Here is a 20,386-nt window from a genome sequence, read left to right as displayed (position 1 = left end):
AATTGGTTTTGTTGCATAAATTCTATTACTGACATGTGCTTGATAATCAGGACTCTAATTCTGCAACTGGCTGTGTAGCATGGCTGTGCCTATGTGGAGCCAAAATAAAAGCTCAGCGTTTAGTTGTACAAGTTCCATGAAAATGCTCCGGAGGTCCCAAAGTGGCCCAATTCTTTGCAGCACTTGAAGGGAGTTTCAAGATTCATGAAACCTATTATGAGGATGATATTTGCAGCTTATACATTTTCTTGTTTTACAAAACAGAAATAACTTGCATTCAATAAATTAGATGTTATTTAGTCCCTTGGTTGACTTGTGTGTGAATTTCACCTCCCCATGCTCCACTGACAGTCTGAGGTTTATAGTTGGTGGAGTGAATTTTTGGCTGTCAGAATGTCCCTTGGGACCATTACAGACCACATGTAACTTAGGGTACAGCTACCTTTCAAGTTGGGGGAGTATCCACTACAGTCTACTTTTGGTGCTCTAGCTAGATCGAGCTAGCACAGGTATGTTTCCTTGAACTAGGAATTGCATCGCCAGTTTGAAGTATAGACATACGCTTAGAACAGCCCCATGGTCTACTCTAGATTTCTCTCAAGGCTGAGCTTCCCCCTGGCAGCCAGGATCCCAGAAGAGCAAAGAAGGCATAAAGGCACTTTCACCTACCCCTCACTGCCCTTATCCACTGCCTGACTGCACTTCTTGAGGGGCACAGGTCAGAATCAGGTTCACAGGATTTAGGATTCTCTGCCCCATTATTACCCCAAAGTGCCACTCCCATTGCACTTATATAGGAAAGAAAAAAGTTGAAGTCACTTAGCTTCTGAATGAAAATTCCTCATTGCAGTTATCATTCCACCAAAAATAATCACTGACATCCATATAAGACTGTGAAGAATGATCATGGTCTGGTTCGGTATATTTTTCTGTATCTTCTGCTACTGCCCTGAACTACTCTCAACATGCTCACTGAAAAATGAATCTAATAAAGTGATGATTACATATCTTGCAAAGCACTCTAAAAGCAAAGAAATGCCAGAGCTGTCTTCCACTCTTGAACAAACACTGTTGTACAGACATGTATCCATTGTGCACTGATTGACAGCTCTGTGCCTTTCCATGGCTATTTGGGATAATCATGTGGAAAATCAGTGCCAATGACGCGTGTTTAATTGAGGTATTACCAGAAATCTGTAGATCACTCTGGAAGAAATCTGAATCCACTTGGAAAACCAACCCACAAGTTCTGACAAAGGACAAGACACTCAAGCAAATAGGTAAAATACTTGATAGCCAGGGAAAATGTGAGCTGATCAAATTCTTTGTGTTAAAGTAAAGATACAATATATGATATATTAAATAATATTTACCTCAACAATTCATCAGTAAAATATGTTTTCTTGTATGAGTCAATAACAAAGTAATAATTAAAAGGCTAAATGCTCAATAAATTGTCTTAGCTCCAGCTGAGGAATTAGCCCTAGAAAATTGTTTTTCTATTTCCTTTTCTATGAACCAACCCACCTTTGCACTCCCTTGCTTTTAAACTCTGAGCCAGAGTAGGTTTCTGAAAAAAGCTTTGCCTATTGGTGGTACCTCCAGCCCCCAGATAAACCCATACCAAATATTTTCATGGGGAGAATTTGGAGAAAACATACCCAGCAATGGGAAGGTTATAAAACATAGGGATTAGAGGTCTTTCAAACTACCAGTTTGGCTCATAAATGTTAGCAAGAGAAAATAGATATTATAAAATTAGATCCCATATGAAACTGTGCTTTTGCCGGCAGGCAGAGTGTTAGACAAAAATATGGTGAGGCTCTGTGCACTACAAAAATTCCCAACCATTAGTGAGCAGCACCATGCATCTCTGCAAAAGTGTATTGCAGCATTATGACATTTTGGTGCCTATGAAGTTGCTTTTGTTTTTCTAGGATATTTGAAACAACAACCAAATATGGCTAGTGTTGGGTGGGGTGGGGTGGTTGGATTGTCAGTGGTTTTTATTTGTTTGTTTTTTAGTGAACCATGAACAACGTATTTTGGTGCTGCAAGGGAGAACATTTGTGCACAATTCCAGTGAGGGCGTCTATTGTGAATCCTGGGTGGCTTGCATTCCCAAAGCATCTTGCCTTTTTTGCTGTGTGGGCATTCTCTCAAATCAAGTTTGACCTGCTTAAGTTCTTGTTTCCAGGTTTCAGTAATGTTAGCTTTTGTTTATCAGCAACCAGACTCTGTTGACAAAAAGCCCCCTTCAGAGAATAATGAAGTCATTCTCACAGTGACTGCTGGGTTCTGAAATGTTGAGTTCTCTACCTTTGGCTATTTAGATGTACATAAGAAGCACATAGAATCTTACTTTTCATGGACCATAAATAAACACCCAATCCAAGACTTCAGCACATTTCTAATTGTAATGCAGCGTGTAATCTTTCAGTACACAACACAGATGTTTTTGGTCCTTGTATAGAGCGGAGACAGTGATAGTTAAGTATGTGTTTGCATTATAGTCACGGTGTGAAATCATTATGTTTTACTTTCCTGATTATTTTCTTCATACAAAATGAAAAAAATTAGTTCAGCCACAATCCCTTTCCACAAGAAATGGGATTTGAGTGGGTTGAAGAAGAGACTTCTCTGGAAGTCAAAGGCATCTACTTATATTCCACTTAGTCCAATGAAAGATAAAAGACGAATGTTTAAACAGTGGCATGCTCCCACCCTTTTCTCCTGCTACTGATACATTAACCACCTGGCACCACTTACTTGAAATGAATATGAAGTGCACCATGACAAGTAAGAGCAAGACTTGACCCACCATTTATATACAGTAGAGGAAAAAACACTCATATTTTGTCTTTTAAAAATACAACCTTATGTACCCATATAGCATGGATCTTGCCACAAGACAGTCTCTCAGATATGGGAATAATCTCCCAGCAAGTCTGGGTGGGAAATGGTTTTCCAAGCCCACAAATATTTCTGAGAGTACAATTTTTTTTCTGTCTCAGATCAAGACAAAAAGTTGAAATCTCAAATACTTGCAAACCAGAAATATGATTTTTGTCAGTTCAGGTCAGTTGAAACATTTAGTTTCTATAATTTCATTTTGATTTTGACCTTTTTTTATTAATTCCTTTTTCAGTCTAATTATCTTACAGTCATTTTGAACTGGAAAGCTGGAATTTTGATTAGAAAATATCAAAATTAAACATTTTAACAATTTAACAACTTTTTTCCCTGACATTTTTTCAACTCAGGAAATTCATCGAACCCAACCCCGTTTTACAGTTTCAGTTTTGACTAATTAGCATTATTCAATGAAAAAACAATTAGTCAAAAAATTCCCCGACCAGCTACAGGTCCAATTCTTTTCCCTCTAAGGCTAGCATCAAATTCTGCTGTATATGCAGGAAGTGCCCTCTGTTCTTTCTGAGCTTTTCCCCCCCTATGAGAATAGGTCAGACAGATCTCTCCACATGCCAATCCAGACCTCTTCTCCATTGTGTGCTTTATAAGAGAGAATTTTTTGTGAAATGTGTAGGTTTCTTCTTGCTGAGCCTGTAGTACTATTTAATCTATTCCTATGAAATCAACGATCATCAATTCTTCTCTATCTTTGACTCTCTCTTTCATCCCTCTTCCCACTCCCCGCTTGTCCTTTTCTGCCAATGAACTTTTTCAAGAAAATAGACACTATCCTACAATAATGATTCTTCCCCCTCTCATTCCTCCTTCCAGTCCTATTCCACCATGGTCCTCCTTCACACCTGCTCATCTTCAATAAATTCAGTTATCATTTCATGGGATCTGCTTATTATTTTAGTTACAAAGGGCCTAACTTCAAAAATATGTATGCTTCCAATGTCCATGCTTGCGTAACCAGTTTAATTAACAAACAGCCATCTTTATGTGCAAATAACTCATTTGCATGCAAAGTGGTAGTAAATGTGTGGGCAACTCCAGACCATAATTGCATGTGGCTTTTTCAAACATCAAACCTAAAACTACTAAAAGAAAGTTGTTGAGGGTTTTTTGGGAGGGGAGGAGGGGTAGTAGAGGGGTAGTCAGTGGGAATGCAGGTGACTGTATATGGTAGTGAGCACAAAATCACGGCTCTCTTTCAAAGTCAATATCAGAGAAAGCCATAGAACCAAGAGATGCAAACCACGCATCCTTTCCACGTGTTCCTTTTATTCAGTGACACAGTGTTTACAACACAGAATTGAAAGACGGTTGGCAGGCAGGAAAAAAAGGACAGTGACCAATGAGGCAGTAAACACAACTTTATTTTGTTATCTTTTAACCAGAGTGTGACCTAAAAGAGCAGTTATGGTTAACTAATACAAGAGACCATTTGGTGTGAGCAGTGTCTAAAGATGTTGTATGGTGAATAAGTTAAACCATTTCATGAGGGCAATAGAAGGACAGGAATTCAGAGGCATATGTAGGACAGAAAAGGTGTACTTTAAGGCGAGTTGGGATGGAATGGGGCATTGTGGATGCACAGAGATATAAAAAAGCCGTTCCAGATTATAGGAGTGACATAAAAGAGGGCTTTTGCACCGTGAACTCATGTGCAATTGCAGAGTAAAGAGGAGAAGGAGGAGGACTCACCGCGTCGATGAGGTGTTCTAGAGTAGAACTGAATTTTTGGAATGCAAGGGGAATTTGAAGATGGAGATGAGGGTCTGTTTTTTAATCTTTGTTACAACTACACAGAAGTCAATGAAGTTGCAGGAGGAATAAAATTGGCCTAACTTATATGTGCACAGATATCCATGTGAAATGACAGGTAGCAACACTGTGCATAGGCTTAAATCTCTAGAGCTGGAGCTTGGGGAAGCCATACAGAAAAGGGTTGCAATAGTCAACTGACATTGATGAGGACTGCATCTGGGTGAACTATTTGTAGTGAACAGTTTAATCAAAGCCTCTGGCCCAATTTCTGTTTGCAAATCATTAACAAAGACTTTGATTTTCACCAATAAGTTCGTTATTTAAAATTGACAAATTCTTCATGCAAACATATTTCAGACTACAGGCTGTTCACAAACTGTGCCCCATAGATCCATTTGCTGCTCAATGGGGTGATTAGCCACATCACAGTAAAACTATACAGAAAAACTTAGCATAGTCATTATTTGCTACAGCAGAAAAGACAAAGAATGTGAAGATCTTCGACAGGGCCTCCCAAAAGCAGAAGCATTTTTATAGTAGCCAGACAAAGCACCAAAAGCAGGCACAAAGATACATTTTGCTGATTTCACATCACACACTAAAATCAATCCACAGCTCTTCCTGTGTCTCACAGCCTTCTGAACCGGCTTTGTCTTGTGGGGAGGCCTGTGAGGAGAGCACACAGAAAAAAACTGTCATACAATGCAATGCCTTACAGGCTAATTCCCTTTGTTCACAATAAAGATGGTTAAATTATTCATTATAAGTGTATTATATACAATGAGCTTAGCTCTTTTCTTGGTATAAAAATTGTTCCCAAGCCAACTTTGTTTTTTACAGATTTGTTGACAACTCATTATTGCTTATGAACAGTTTATGTGACCAAATTTCAGGTTATAGATTGTTCTCAGATGGTACACTTCATTTAGTCACTATTTATTATTTGCTCTGTGTGATCTAAGTTTCATCATATTTCTCCTGCTATCTGACTGGATGACAGAAAAATGGTAGAGAATAATGAATGGTGATTGTTAACAGCAAAAAACAACCACACACAAATTCTAGTACACGTAAGAATAAAAGCCATTCCTCACACACCCTTGAAAAAAGAAAAACAACAACCATCATCAACCCCAGTTAGAACAAGTGTCTAGGAACAGTGAATAAAAAGGGGCAAAAACATGGAGACATCAAGCAATTTGAACAAATATTTGTGAACCCTGTTTTGCAGTGTTTGGCCACCTCTAGATTATAACCAACTCTCTGGACATGAATATCAATTCATTCACTCTAACCCGTAAGTTGTGCAGCTTCATTCACCTTACTGTCCACACAATTCCTCAAAAACCTCTCTATTCCCTATAAACATTTTAAATACTTTAAAATATAACTCAGCACCTATCATGCTGCATTATGTATCACCTAACCAACTTCACTATGTATCCTGATTTTTCCATCCTCAATCTCACACCACTTACTTCATCTGCTTGCCTGCAAATTGCTTCTCCACTTACCCCATAAGAACATAAGGAAAATAAAAACAGCCATATTGGGTCAGACCAAAGGTCCATCAAGCCCAGTATCCTGTCTTCTGACAGTGGCCAATGCCAGCTACTTCAGAGGGAATGAACAGAACAGGTAATTATCAAGTGATCCATCCCCTGTCACCCATTCCCAGCTTCTGGCAAACAGAGGCTAGGGACACCATCCCTGCCCATCCTGGCTAATAGCCATTGATGGACCTGTCCTCCATGAATATATCTAGTTCTTTTCTGAACTCTGTTATCGTCTTGGCCTTCACAATATCCTCTGGAAAAGAGTTCCACAGGTTGACAGTGCTTTGTGTGAAGAAATACCCCCCTGCCCAACCCACAATTACCTCACATTTCCTTCCCCATCTCCTTGGTTCATATTTTGTCTAAATGTTGTCACTGTGGGTTAGATTATGTTTCCTTTATTCACACTGAATAGTACCTTCTCCATCCCATTCCATTCAGTAAGACTACTCATTGAGTAATGTACTACTTAATGTGAGTAAGAGTGGCCTTTGGATTGTAAATCTTTGGAGGAACTAAATAAGTTCAACCTGGCAAACTGACAGCAAAGGGAAATATGCTAACCATATACAAGTATTTGAAGAAGCTAAACACATAGGTCAGATTCTCAGCTGGTGTAAATCAATGTAGCTCCACTGAACTAAATGGAGCTACTACTTAGATTTACTCCAGCTGAGGGTGAATCAAATACTACCTTATTTTAAAGTCAGAAAGAAAGTGGTGAGAGTGGACTAATTATAAGTAGGATAAAGAATGAGATAGATCAAAAAATTATGATTATCCAAAAAATGTCTAAGAGTGAGGATTACTAAATTATGAATTTCCCAAGAAAAGTGGTAAAAGCCTCATTGCTTAAATTGTTTAAAATTAGACTGGACAAAATGTTTGGAATATATTAAAATCTCTCTGGTGCACTGGGACCAACCCTGCATTAGTAGGGCTAGAGGGAGAAGGTAGCTTTGGGTCATTTCCATCACTAATTCCCATGACTCTATGGTCCAGGAATACTCTAGGACAGAGGTAGAGTATTGTAAAGAAAGACACAGAAGAGTTTATTTTGCATTTGTAAAGAAGTCTAATATGGGCCCTCTAGAAAAATACATTTAAACCCAGCATATAAATGGCCAGCTTTCAAACAGCCTTATTTATAAAAAAAAAAAATTAAAAACCCACAAAATAATGGTAAGTTAAGCATGTATTTTAGAGCATGAATTCCTCACAATCAAAGATGAATAAAAAAAAGTGAACCCTGGAGAAAAAGAAGCCTAGCCATCTGACAAAGCCTAGGGCACATGTAACCCCATCTCTACAAATGACTGCAGAGCTTACAAAGCAAGCCAGATGCTGCTCCTGGAAGGATTTCATCTATAATATCCGAACCGCATGACAGCCTATCACAACTCATGTTTGGCCTTAAGGTGTGCGGCACTGGGTGGAATAGGCAAACAATAAGAGAGAAGAGGGAGACAGCGCAGTCCTTTACAAACTGAAGAGTTTTATTTATTTATTTTATTTAAAAATTGCATTTGCTTTACCTGCAGACAGTGGCACAGATGGTACTGCTATAGTATTCTGCTATAATATCCTGATTCATTTGCAGTGTTGCATAGATGCCAAAACATATTTTCACCTACTGGGTCTTCTTCAATTCATCTCATTTTTGCCTGCAGATATAGGACTGGATCCTGAGGCAGGCTGAGCACCACTCTGGAATGTGCCCATAGCTCAAGAATGTGTGTATCTCCTTGCTTTGACTAGGTTATTTTTTAAATGTTCATTTATAAAACCATTGCTCAGAGAAGGTGTTTTATACAGAGGGTTAAACTGTCTGAAAAGACTATATGTGATAGGGTGCAGGGTCACAGCCTAGACCATAGTACACAAGGGGTTAACTCCAGCTTTACTTTTCCCTCCTCTTACTTGGGTGCTCTGGGAAAAGCCTGCTGGGAGCGGAGGGGAAATACCTGTAGGGAGCAGAACATTAGGTTGCCTGGGAACATTCTGGCAGGGGGAGCTGTTTTTGCTTCTATTGTCTAGTTTGGGGTTATGATTGTAAACCCCACTGAGTGTTGCTGTTTTGTTTCAGCTGAGTCATCCCACCAGCTTACACTGCACTTTTAAAAATATTTGATTAAATAATTGCTAGGAGTATAATTCAGGACCCTTAAAATATGCTTCTGGCACTAGGGCTCACTAATCATAAGGGCTAATTTAGATTCCTAAAAGGAAGCAAGTATTGTCTCTTTGTAGTGAGGTTTACAGAGGGATTGTCCAGCTATACCGAAAGGAGGACAGGAGATATTACATATGGCTATAATCAGGCCGCAACTTTATTGTTCGGTATCTGGGACTGCCCAGCACATAAAAGTGTACCGTGCAGGTAACCCCATGTTCATTCAATAATCTCTTGCAGGGCTTGCACCAGCCACCCCTCTTTTCCATCCAGGTCCCCCAGCCAACCAATTGCTGGGCCCTTACCATCCACCCTCTCCCCTCATAGAAGAGTTAAGATGGGCTATAAGAAAGGGGGATTGACTCCCTGCCATACCAACCATAGGAGTCCCCAACCCCACGCTATTCAGTTCCTTTAACCAACATCTCCTTTTTAAGTCCTTTACCAATCCATTTATCGTCACTGTATCCCTTCCTACTCCATGAGAAAGGGGGCTTCACCGCACGGGCTACCCCTTGTAAACCCTTCTGTCCATCTGGATTCCAAGGGATGAGTCATTGTCACCCCTTGTCCCCTTTTTGCAGCAGTTTGCCACTTTCTTCTCTCCCCAGCCCATAAAGCATTATTCCCTCCATTCGGCTAGCCAGACAAATACCCCACCCCCATTTAAAGATGCGGTGCGGTGTGGTCAATGTCTACACTGCAATTAGACACCCACTGCTGGCCCATGCCAGCTGACTCAAGCTCAAGGGACTCAGACTAAGGAGCTGTTTATCTGCGGCATAGACTCAGGATAGAGCGCAAGATCTGGGACCTCCCCCCCTTGCAGGGTACTAGAGCCCAGGCTCCAGCCCAAGTCTGCACGTCCATACTGCAATTAAACAGCATCTTAGACCATGCCCCATGAGCCTGAGTCAGCAGGCATGGGCCAATGGCGGGTTTTTAATTGCAGCGTAGATATACCCTAAGAGCAAGATGGCTTACATTATGCACCAGCGGAGGAGTGGCACTTAACTGTACAGGGGAGCAAGGGACATCTTCTGCCTGCTTAAATAAATACCTCCCATGGTTCTGGACTTGTCAACTCAAACAGGGAAAAAAGCTTTCAAGTGGCAACTTCCTGAAAACATTTTAGAAAAAAATAAAATATTAAAAAAAACCTCCTTCCTTAGTCAGTGCGGTGCCCTCTGATGGACGGAAAAGATAACTACTCCTAGAAAGACAACTATTATTTTGTTTAGATGCGACACACATAAAGCTGCATTAATAATGAAGTCTCTTGGATTAGTGTATACCTACCTTGTGCTGTTATTTTTGTCAAATATCTCAAGATAAGAAGGTTGATCATTATTAGTGCTTTGATTGGGGACCTCCAAGCAACACCTAGACACTGCAGCATGTGTTGCTAGTGATGGAGGCCTCGTCCATGCTTAAAAGTTTTGCTGGCATAGTTATGTCAGTTAGGTGTGTGAAAAACATCACATCCCTAACCAGCATAGCTATACCAGCAAAAGCCAATGTAGTTATATCAGAAAAAAAGTCCTTTTACTAGTATAACTTATTCCATTTGGAAAACTGGTCTATCTCCGGCTTTGACTTGGTTATTTTAATAGGTATATGCTGCATCTCCAGTAGAAGGCCTTGCCATTATAGCTACCCCAGCAAACCCTTTCGAGCGCAGACAAGGCCAAAGGTACAAGCACTCTTCCCTGTGAGCCAGTACTGAGTGAATGCTAAGCGTTGTGTTGGGTGGAGATACAATTATGGACGTGCTGTCTTTGGATGAGATGAATAATTTGGCAACAGGAGGATGTCATGCCATGCCCAGGCAATGGAAAGCCAAGGCTTACCCATAGTCTGGAAGTTCACTGTGAACCTTCCTTTTTGAAGGCTGTAAACTGTCCATAATACATCATACTGAGGGGGTAGATGACAAAAAAATTTGAGGTTAAAAGCATTGGTGAAAATTCAGTGAGTGAAATCCTGGCCCCAGTGAAATTGATGGCAAAACTCTCATGGGACCAGGATTTCACCCATTGATTTTAATGAAAATTTCCATGACTCCTCCTTTATTTTATGCAGCATTTTTGGTGTCAAACTTATTTCCTTAGTAATGGCCAATAATCATTGTTAACTGGTGGCTTTCAGCCACCAATTACAAATATTGTTGGTGGTTTCAGTTTAGTGGAGACATATCTACTTTATGAAACCATCATCACAATATGGGCTAACCAACATCCCTTCCTGGCAGTCTTACCATTGATGCCAAGAAGTAAATGACATCCCATCATTTATAAACCCTTTGTGCAACTCATAATCAGTAGCGAGGGGCAGCAAATATAATTGATGGGTCTACGAGTAACAAGGAAAAGCAAAGGCTCCAAGGTACCTGTAAGTCAGTCCTATACTCTGACTCTGGGACTGAACTGAAAAAGCCTCACAGAAGCCTATATTTTCTGCTCTGTGTCTCCTTCCTTTGCTGTGTGAGGTCTATATGTTGCAGGACTAGATGGTACCCACTGGCATCCAGGTGTTCTTCAGCCTCTAGTGGCTGCAGCAGCACCAGGCAGCTTCAGTGGTATCACGAATCTTGCGATACATCAGCCACATAATATACTAATGACGTTATTGGTGGGACTTAGTCCTGCTGGCCCCAGAGGACTAGCTGTACCTGTTCATCATTATGTATCTATTAATCTCTTTCTTTTGCTTTTGTAACTTCCCTGTAAAAAAGTTTTTAGTGTATGTGAAAAAAATAACCCAACTAATGTAAAATAAAATCAAGTGTTTATTATTTTTTAGATTATTCAAAAACTGTTTAGGGAATCCTTTAATATTTATAAACCAGTTATGATGACAGATAGATTAAGTAGATATCATACCCTTGCTTCATCGCACCACTGCAAAATAAGTCACATCATACATATACACATAATGGTACAGGGTTGTTTGTTATTCACTCTTTCCATGTACTGGCTGATGCATCTTTGCCATGATTCATTATTCCTAACAGCTATATCAAGTGTTGCAATTACTACGCAATATAGATTTAAGCCTATAATATTTCTAGATTGGAGAGAGAGAAATAATATATTAAGTGCTTGTGGTATCTTTATGTATAAGTTTGAGAATCATTAAATAGCTGTCATTCTTCCTCCTCAGCATCAATTACTCCACTCTGGTTTTACTTACTCTACTCTATATAATGAGTCCCTAGAGCATGTTTCATTGCGGGAGAATGAACACATTCTTCACTTGTGGTCAGTGGGATGTGGTTAATTTGAAATCACTTAAACTATTATATCTGTCAAGCGTGGTTATTTTATTTTCAATTCACATCAGTGTTTTAGTATGCATGTCGGTTACTGGGTCAAACTGGCAGATTAATTTTCAAGCATTCTGTTGTCATGCTCTTCATCACTGTCTTTACATGTAGACTCCTGTTGAAAGTTAATATATGCCTATTAAAATTTACTTCAGAGAAAATCTACCTTTAATATAAACATTGCTATATTTGTAAGCAAAAAAAAGCTATTTAATGCAAGCCAGCACACAGTTCGGTGTAGTCCTCATTATTCTCATGTAAACCAAGTACATCTTTCTGAAATATTTTGTCTAAACTTCCTTTTTAGAAAAAGGAAAAAGAAAAATGATTCATATACCACACTTAAAATACTATATATTTTGTGCAAAGTCCAGAATCTATCCAGTCTTATTTGTCATTTCTCTTTTTATAATTTCCAGGTTTTGTGAAATTGGCACAAAATGTATTGTTCACAAGCTAAAGAACTAAGCTCAATACAGGCAGATTCAAAGTACAGCTCACACTGTATAAAATGTTTATCTTTTAAAATATTATAGCTTGGACTTCCAAATAGCCAGAAATTGAAATGTTGAAATATTAACTTACACAGCTACCAATAACAGCGTGTTCAGATAAAGAATTAGAGGAACCACCAATGAGCTTTTTATTACAGCAATACTGTACATATTACATGAATAAATTACATTGTTGCATTATGCAGCTGCTGCATCATCAGTTTAGAGAGCATGCTGAAATCCTAAGTATTCTAAGATGCAAGCTCATTATCTCTAAATCCACTTTGGTTAGAGCCATGATATGATCCAAGCTAAACTGCCTTCATATAACATACCTATGCATAATCAGGTACATGGCTGCTAGATAGACTGATGTGCTTAGATGCCTAATCAAATTTACAGGGACTCCATTTCTGTAAATCAGGCAGAATCTTTGCCTTGAAAAGGTTATTAGGAAAACTATATTACCCATAAAAATACAAATGTGCATATGTTTCACAACATCATTTTTGATTTGGAAGATTCTAGTATAAAAATATGCATTTGCTATAAAAACAATTCCTCTGTAAAAAAGAGTAAAATCTCTTTTCTGGGTGGGTTATGATGATGAGTGCTGGCATTTGAACACTGCCAATGAATTTCTTCCTCAATGGCTGTATTCACTTTCATTGTTCTATAATGCTACAAAATGAAATGAAAGGATTCACATTCCTTATAACTAAAAATGTTTGTCTATGTGCACTAAATGTGCACATCTGCATATTTTATATAATGATGTAAATATACTTGGTTAGGCAAGTAACAAGCTGCCACTTTTGCTTCACTGCTTATTCTGCTAAAACTTTGTTCATTTTATTATCTCATCTCCCAGCCCACCCTATTTGTGTTTTTTATATACCTGTCATGTCGTGTCTAACACCTAGCGTAATATCCTTGCCCCATGGAAGTCAATGGAAGTTTTGCTATTAACTTCACCCCTAAACTACAAGCTCTCTAGGGCAAAGGCTGTCTTCTTTGTTATTTTTCTGTACAGCACAATGGGACCCAGAGCCTTGGCTGGGTCTCGTAGGTGCTACCATAATCATTAAGATAATAATAATGATGATGTTAGTAAATATGTGTGTGTATGTACTGTTTATTCCCATATATAAGTAGGTTTAGAATAGAAATGGCTACGTTTCAGACCCAAATTTGGGGTGCTGATCTTTTGAGAACCTGCCCTATGTTAGAAGGTTACACAGGCCTATGTAATGTAGTTTATATATTACAATGCATGTATTACAAATGGCACTGAAAGAAGTCCATACCACCAATGATCCTTTCTGTACCCATGATCCTCCTCTCTGGTCAAGGACTTGGCCCACTGCTGACAAAAGTAATCTCTGAGGGACAGGAAGTCTGTGAAATAATAATTTTTCTTCAAACATATTACTAGCACAACATATAAAGCACAAATATTGCACATTTAAGGAGAGGTTTTTCCAGGCACCATAGCTATATAATTCCTTTACTCTTAGAAAAATCTAGAATACCCTATGTTTTTCCATATAATTAATAATTCTGATTTTTCTATGTCAAATATTGACATGTTCTGTGTTATGTTTTCTTCTGTGATCCTATCACCAAAGGAAGACATAATGAAGCTATGATTCTTTCACTTTTCTAGCATTCCCAGTGTGTTCGTGATTGTTGTTTATAGTCACAATGATCATGGCTCCTGAGGAATATGAGAAGACATACATGAATCCCAAATAGCACTACAGCATGAATCTGTGGAAGGCCTGCATTAATACGATCAAGTCATAAAATGTGGTCTTGATGCTAGGTTCATTTGGTCTTGATTTAGTTCTTATGTCTGGGAGTGAGGAATGGAAATGTTAATTCATATTTTTTAGCTATAATTCACTCTTTGCACTGTGATTGTTTACGTAAATCAGATATATTATTTCTATTCCTCAAGCCGACAAAGAGCTATGAAGAGATCCACAGAACACTTTAGTGTGAAAATTCACCAAATAATCCTGGAAAGTGAATAAATTTGGTTGGAAAAGTGAATTTGTGAATGTATTTGGAAGTGTTCATGCAGCTCTGTTGAGATACGTAAACCTGCAGAACAATGAGTGCCATCCCACATTTATAAAGTGAAACTGTCAGGTACTGTAAATACTTCTCGATTTAAACCCAAATTTACTTCAAAACACAGCAGTTTAAATAACGTATCTATTTCTTTCCAAAGTACTTACATCTTTATCAAAATAAAGGAAAGAAAATTATACTAATCTTTATATATCCTTTCATTGCTCTTTCTAAAATAAAATACTATAGTATTCTCCAGTAATTGCCCCCAAATACTTTGGTAGCACTGTGATAAGCTGGAGTGTTTGCTGGCCCTTACTTTAACTCTTGTGCATATGTGTTACAATGCATTCTTTAATTATATGATCACATAATATTTTTTCTGCAGGACAAGTGGCTCATTCAGTGGCATATTCAATGGATTTACTCCAAATTTACACTGTGGCGATTTCAAGTAAATGTGGCCCAAATTAAGGCAGATGCCATAGAATCCCAGGTCATTCTGTACATATCCTTTCCTCACTCACCATCCAACATAGTCATTGATGAATTGTCCCTGGCTGTTCTTTAGGTATCTGGGAGGTATCTGGAGGAGATGGGAAAGAACCAGGGACAATCTGGTCCTCATGTCCATGTTAGATGGTGTATGATGAATGACTCACTAGAGCTGTTCATAAAAGGTTGCAAAAATGTGTCGTGGTGGCAAAGTTTATTTTTCTTCACTGCCTTCACATTCAAAAGTTGTTGAACCAAATTGAGCCAAATTTTCAGAATAATTTACCCATGGTCAGTGACTATGTGCAATATTTCAGTTCTAAAATGAAAGGTTTGACAAAGTTATAAGCAAAAGAAAAGGACTCTTTAGACTGGAAATGTTTAGGCAATCTTATCTATAGCTGTTACCATAGACACGAACTAAAAAGGAGATCATCTCATTCATCACTAGGGTCTGACCTTTACTCATCTCTTCTGAGTCATCCAGGAATTCACCACACGGAGCGGCACAACACACAAAAAGCAAAAGAGCAGTAGTAGTGCTGAAGAAAGTGAATTTAATTGCACGAGTCCGTGTCAACCCCCCAAAAAAACCTAGCTGAAAAACAAACAAAAAATAGCAAGGTGCTGTCAGTCATCGAAGAAAGGAAACTCATGACAGGCCAATAGTTTGTGGTGACTTGGGTAAAAAAAACATTTCCTTCCAAGCTGCAGCAAAAAATGAAGACACCCCATCTGGGCCACTAATACAAAGAGTTGAAAGTTACAGGAAAGAGGGAAAAAATGCAGTCTGAGTAAGGGTAACAGGGGGAAATATGACTGAAAGAGCAAAACATCAACACTGTTAGTTATGAGGAACAGACAGAAGGGAGGGATTGCCTGCTGACCATGTGTACCAGTGCCAAGGAACCTAAAAGGAAAACCAGCATCTGTGGAATGGGGCATTCTCTTTCTAGATCTGAAAGCAGCAGATTGTTTGTATAGAAAGAAAAGATGTCAGCAGAAAGAAGGAACGTACACACATGGAAACATTTGCTCTGAGAAGCCACTTGAAAAACAACCATGTAGTTGAGTGGAAGAAACATCTGTGCAACATGCAGCAAGACCACCACTAGTGCAGCGGGGAAGAGGTGGGAACAGAGGGGAATATACAAGCAGGGCTGGACATTGCTCCTTGTCAAAATGACATGACAAGCCACAGAAAAATATTTTCAGAACTTTCATGAAAATCTACCATTTCATGGATTTGAGAAAACAAAAAATATTTTTAGGGGGGAAAAAAGTATTTTTGTGAGAAATTACCTGAAGTCAATAATCTTTATATTTAGCAAGAGGCAGCCAGATTCCTGTTCATTAAACCAGAATTCGTCATCAAGTGAAATCTTTAAAAAGAAATCATAATTTTTTCAGTGATATACTAGAAATTTTGCCTAAGATCAAAGAGTGGTTTCCTGTTTAGTTTCCTTCCAGTGAGTTTATCCCCCCTCATAATAACCCTGACCCTGCAAAGACTTGAGCATGTGCTCAATTTTACACACTGCAAATAGTCTCATTGACCTCAATGAAAGAATTCACAGCGCACTAAGCTAACCGTATGTGTAGCTTTTTGCAGGATTGGGGTTGATGATAGCAAATGTGATATGTGCCATCAAGGATGAAGAAATCTATACCTTTCTATAGTCTAGCCTTAATTTAGTTCCGCTCAGTGTTTGAGGCAAACACAAGAATGTCAAATACTTCTGACCATGATGCAAATACTTTCAGCCACTCCTGTAAATTCTATCACACCTTGCAAGAACTATAGATGCAAAATAATCTTTCCCTGCACCAGATGAAAAAGCATCTACCAGGTGAAATTCCACCTTTTGTGTATTTGCAATATTCTTTATACAAAGCTGATCCATTAATGACTTTTCAGTACTGCAGAAGGTTGATGGGAGAAAGGAGTCCCATCTATACCCTCCAACTATTACCTGTATAGAAAGTCCATGTGCTACTCTAAGACCTCTTGTGGAGATCCCATAGAAGATGAGTTATGGTGTTACTGGTTTCTATCAACTCGTCCCTCCATTTGCTTGCTGCAGAAAAAGCAATTTATGGAATATGAAAGCACTTTGAAGTGACTGATGATCTTGCTGTTTATTAACAACACTGAAAGGAGACCCTATTATAAAGTAAATGAAGGCACATGAGAGGCATACACTTGCTACCTTATTCAGATCCCTGATTTAAAGACATGGCACACTCTTTTACTCCCGAAAGGAGAAGTGCATTCATTCTGACATATAAGATTGTCACCTGATCCTTAGAGATGAGCAGTGAGAAAGAAGAGAGTACCTCCTTTAATATTAGGAGGCAAAGTGAGAAATACTGTGTGAAGAAAAAAAATGAATCTATTTTTATAACTAATTTTGAAATTTCAAAGTGTTGGAAATAGACGCATATTTCATTTTAGGCAATATATTATTCAATTACCTCTCCACTACTCCCCGAATTGACCTTATGGAAAATGTAACTTTTTATTTTCATTTACAAAAAACAGTTTTTGGTAAATGAAAAATTTCTATAACCACTTTATTCATATTTTGGTACAATTAAAAATAATTTAAAGGTACAACATTTTTGTGAAAAATGAAAAGTTTTGATAATGTTGACTTTTTTTAAAAAAATATATAAATAAGGCTACTAGATTTTTTTTCTTCTTCTTCCACTGGAGATTTATGATTGTTCTCTACAGTACATTCTAAGTCTCTTTAAACAATTTAAATTATTTACTCTTCACTTGAATTCCTTAATATGTTGGGGTTTTTTGTTTCACTTTGAAAGAGTAAATTAAGGAGCTCTGAAAATATAAAAATGAAGTCCAGATACAAAAGACATATATCCACAAATGAGAAAACTTAAGCATACAGGTTTTCATTTGGGAGGTATTCTAACTACCTAATATGCACACATTTCACTAACTTTCTTTGATAGTTTATCGTCACAAAAATCATTTCATATGATAATGCAGCCTTCTTCCTTGAATTACTCGTTAATTAGGTTTAATTATACCATCACACAGTTACTCAAAATCTGACCTTTTCTAACAAAAGTCAGGCAGCGAAGATGTAAGTGAGGCACAGAAACTAAACAATAAGCTTCCTGTATAACAATAATCAAAATTGCTGTGGTGATTTTTCCCCATGTATAACACTTGGCTAAAACATTATTATTTACATTACCGTTCATCAATTTCTATTTTAGGGATTACCTTTTCCTCAGAACCTCAAAGAAGGCTAGACAATTGAAAATGTGCTGTAACCTTGTCTGTATAACTGTTAAGCTGTGGGATCCATCATTAGGAAGATACACAGTGTAGTTCAGGTCACTTAGAACTCTAGACCACAGCTATTACTCATTAAAATCGCAATCCCTGGGAGATGGCTCCTGCCGCAGCAGAGTGATTTGTTGCCTTACTCATCTGAGTGACATTCTGAATGCCTGGCAGTGCCAACAATTTTTTACACACACTGGACCAGCCCTCCAAATGGCTGATTAAAATGGGAGGCTGCTTTCTGGAGATTAGATAATTTAGCACAGCTGGAGGAGGGAGTTCAAACTATGGTGTTTGCCAACCAAAAAAATCTTCTCATTCTCCTACCCGGTTGCTGGTCTCTGGATTAGCATTCTTGGCCTTTTGTCCTGGTTTAAAGGCAAGGATTGTCAAGGTTTGGCTCTTGAGATAAGTTTTATGGTTCAATGTCAGGCCAGGTCTGATTCTTGCATGGTTGTGAAGCCCTGAAATAGTGAGAAGCTCAGCTCAAAAGCTTGTTTCTTTCACCAACAGAAGTTGGTCCAAAAAGAGATATTATCTCACCTTGTCTCTCTAATATCCTGGGGTTAAGACAACTACAAAACACTGCAAACCACCATGGTAAAAGTGTGCATGATCATTTTGTCATATGAGGTATTCTCTTTGCTAGGTCCTGCAAGATACTTAGTGGCTCCTGGGACATCAATGCCAGTTAGAAGCACTCAGTACTTTGCAACACCATATCTTTTTTTCTTCTTTTCTGGTTCAGCTTCACAGAATACAAGTTATTTTCCTTATAATTAGAGCTGTGTGGTGGCTAGAAATTCCATTTCACATAGGATTTCAAAATTTCAAATTTTGGCTTCATTTTTAATTGAAACAGAAAAAACCCAAATTTTGAAATTTAATCAAAAAGTTTTGTTTTGATTTTGACATTTTAAAAATGTGTATTATAATATATAATACAAAATAAAAGATCAAGTCATGAAAAATCAAAACATTTCATTCTGAAAATGCAGAAACAGGGCATTTCAACTCTTTTTTTTCTAGTTTTCTTCTAAAAAAAATTCTTGTGAAATCAACCCAACTTTGCAAAATGTTTCAATTTTGACAGAACTGCATATTCAAATAGAGTATGGTTCTAGCAAATCTTTTCTGACCTGCTCTATCAGTCATCATGGCTTAGCGATAATTCATTGTTCTGATTTCCTGTTTACCAGCACCAATCTTCCTTACACCCATGCTACTCTGCCAACAGGCAAGTTCAATACCTTTTTAACATTTTGCTGGCATATTGTCTTGTCACCTCTGAAACATTGCTGAGAACCTGATACTTTGCTAGAGATGTCCAGTTTTCTAGCACACTTTTGTGGATGCACTCAGTGCTTGAGAGTCTATTGCAGCAACTCCCCTGTAAACTTAATTTCTTCCGACTCAGATAATAGGCACAGGTGTATTGCTGGAGTATGGTAGGTAGCCCCAGGGTTGCCCCACAAACCAACTTTTTGTGAAGAATATCATTTAACACACCTTTGAATTCATGATTCTCAGCAAGCCACAGACTGTTAAACCATTTCTACCTCTGCTTGGTCTCTTATTAAGCTGGAATATCTCAGAGATCATCAGCTGCTTTGAAGCAAAAGTGACTGAAGTACTGTATAGTCTTTGGATATATTGTTGTTCCTGGTCTGTCTGATTGCAACAGACTGTGTAATAGGGTGAAAGTTTTACCTGTGATCATACTCACAGCTGATCCAGACCACCAGCAAGATTCTGTAGCTATAGATGTCAGAGGTTCAGTTCTGGAGCTCCGCTTTAGCTATATTCTAATAATTGTGGGAGTTATTGGAATCAATATACTGAATGGTATTCCAGAATTATTCATCCACCACCAGCAATTCCTCTTTTCTCATTCATCGTTATGAGCAGTTTTACCCCCCCCTTTTTTTTTTGGAAGCGTGCACCTCTCTCTGTTTTCTTTCTTAACACCTACCATATTCCTCCTCTCCCTCTTGATTGAATTTGCAAGTTCTTAAGGGGTGTGGAGCATAGGTGTATGCCCCCTGAACTCTACTCAGATACTCTACATTAGTGGTTTTCAAACTGAGGTGCACATGCTCTCATCAGGGGGTATGCGAGAAAAATCCTGTAATGATGGACTTATCCCTTACAGACCTTTATTTTCTGTTTTTATAGGTATATTATGACCCTACCTCAGATGGGGGTACATGGTAGACTACATAATTTGGAAAGAGATATGCAGCCTAAAAATTTTGAAAACCACCGCTC

General features: G+C 38.3%; 1 long non-coding RNA gene across 1 annotated transcript in view; it reads right to left on the bottom strand.

The window, feature by feature from the left end:
• Positions 1-4,275: 4,275 nt before the first annotated feature.
• Positions 4,276-20,386, bottom strand: part of LOC125642923 (uncharacterized) — a 214,721-nt gene continuing 198,610 nt past the window's right edge. Inside the window, exons 3-4 of the long non-coding RNA XR_007358529.2 lie at positions 13,539-13,629; positions 4,276-5,349 (exon numbers count right to left, since the gene is read on the bottom strand). This is a non-coding gene — a long non-coding RNA (uncharacterized LOC125642923). The remainder of the gene's footprint in view (positions 5,350-13,538; positions 13,630-20,386) is intronic.

This window comes from Caretta caretta, chromosome 9 (assembly GCF_965140235.1).
Source record: "Caretta caretta isolate rCarCar2 chromosome 9, rCarCar1.hap1, whole genome shotgun sequence".
In the NCBI taxonomy this organism is placed as follows: domain Eukaryota; kingdom Metazoa; phylum Chordata; order Testudines; family Cheloniidae; genus Caretta; species Caretta caretta.
Note: the sequence above shows the minus strand (reverse complement) of the source record. Positions and strands in the feature narration are given on the sequence as shown.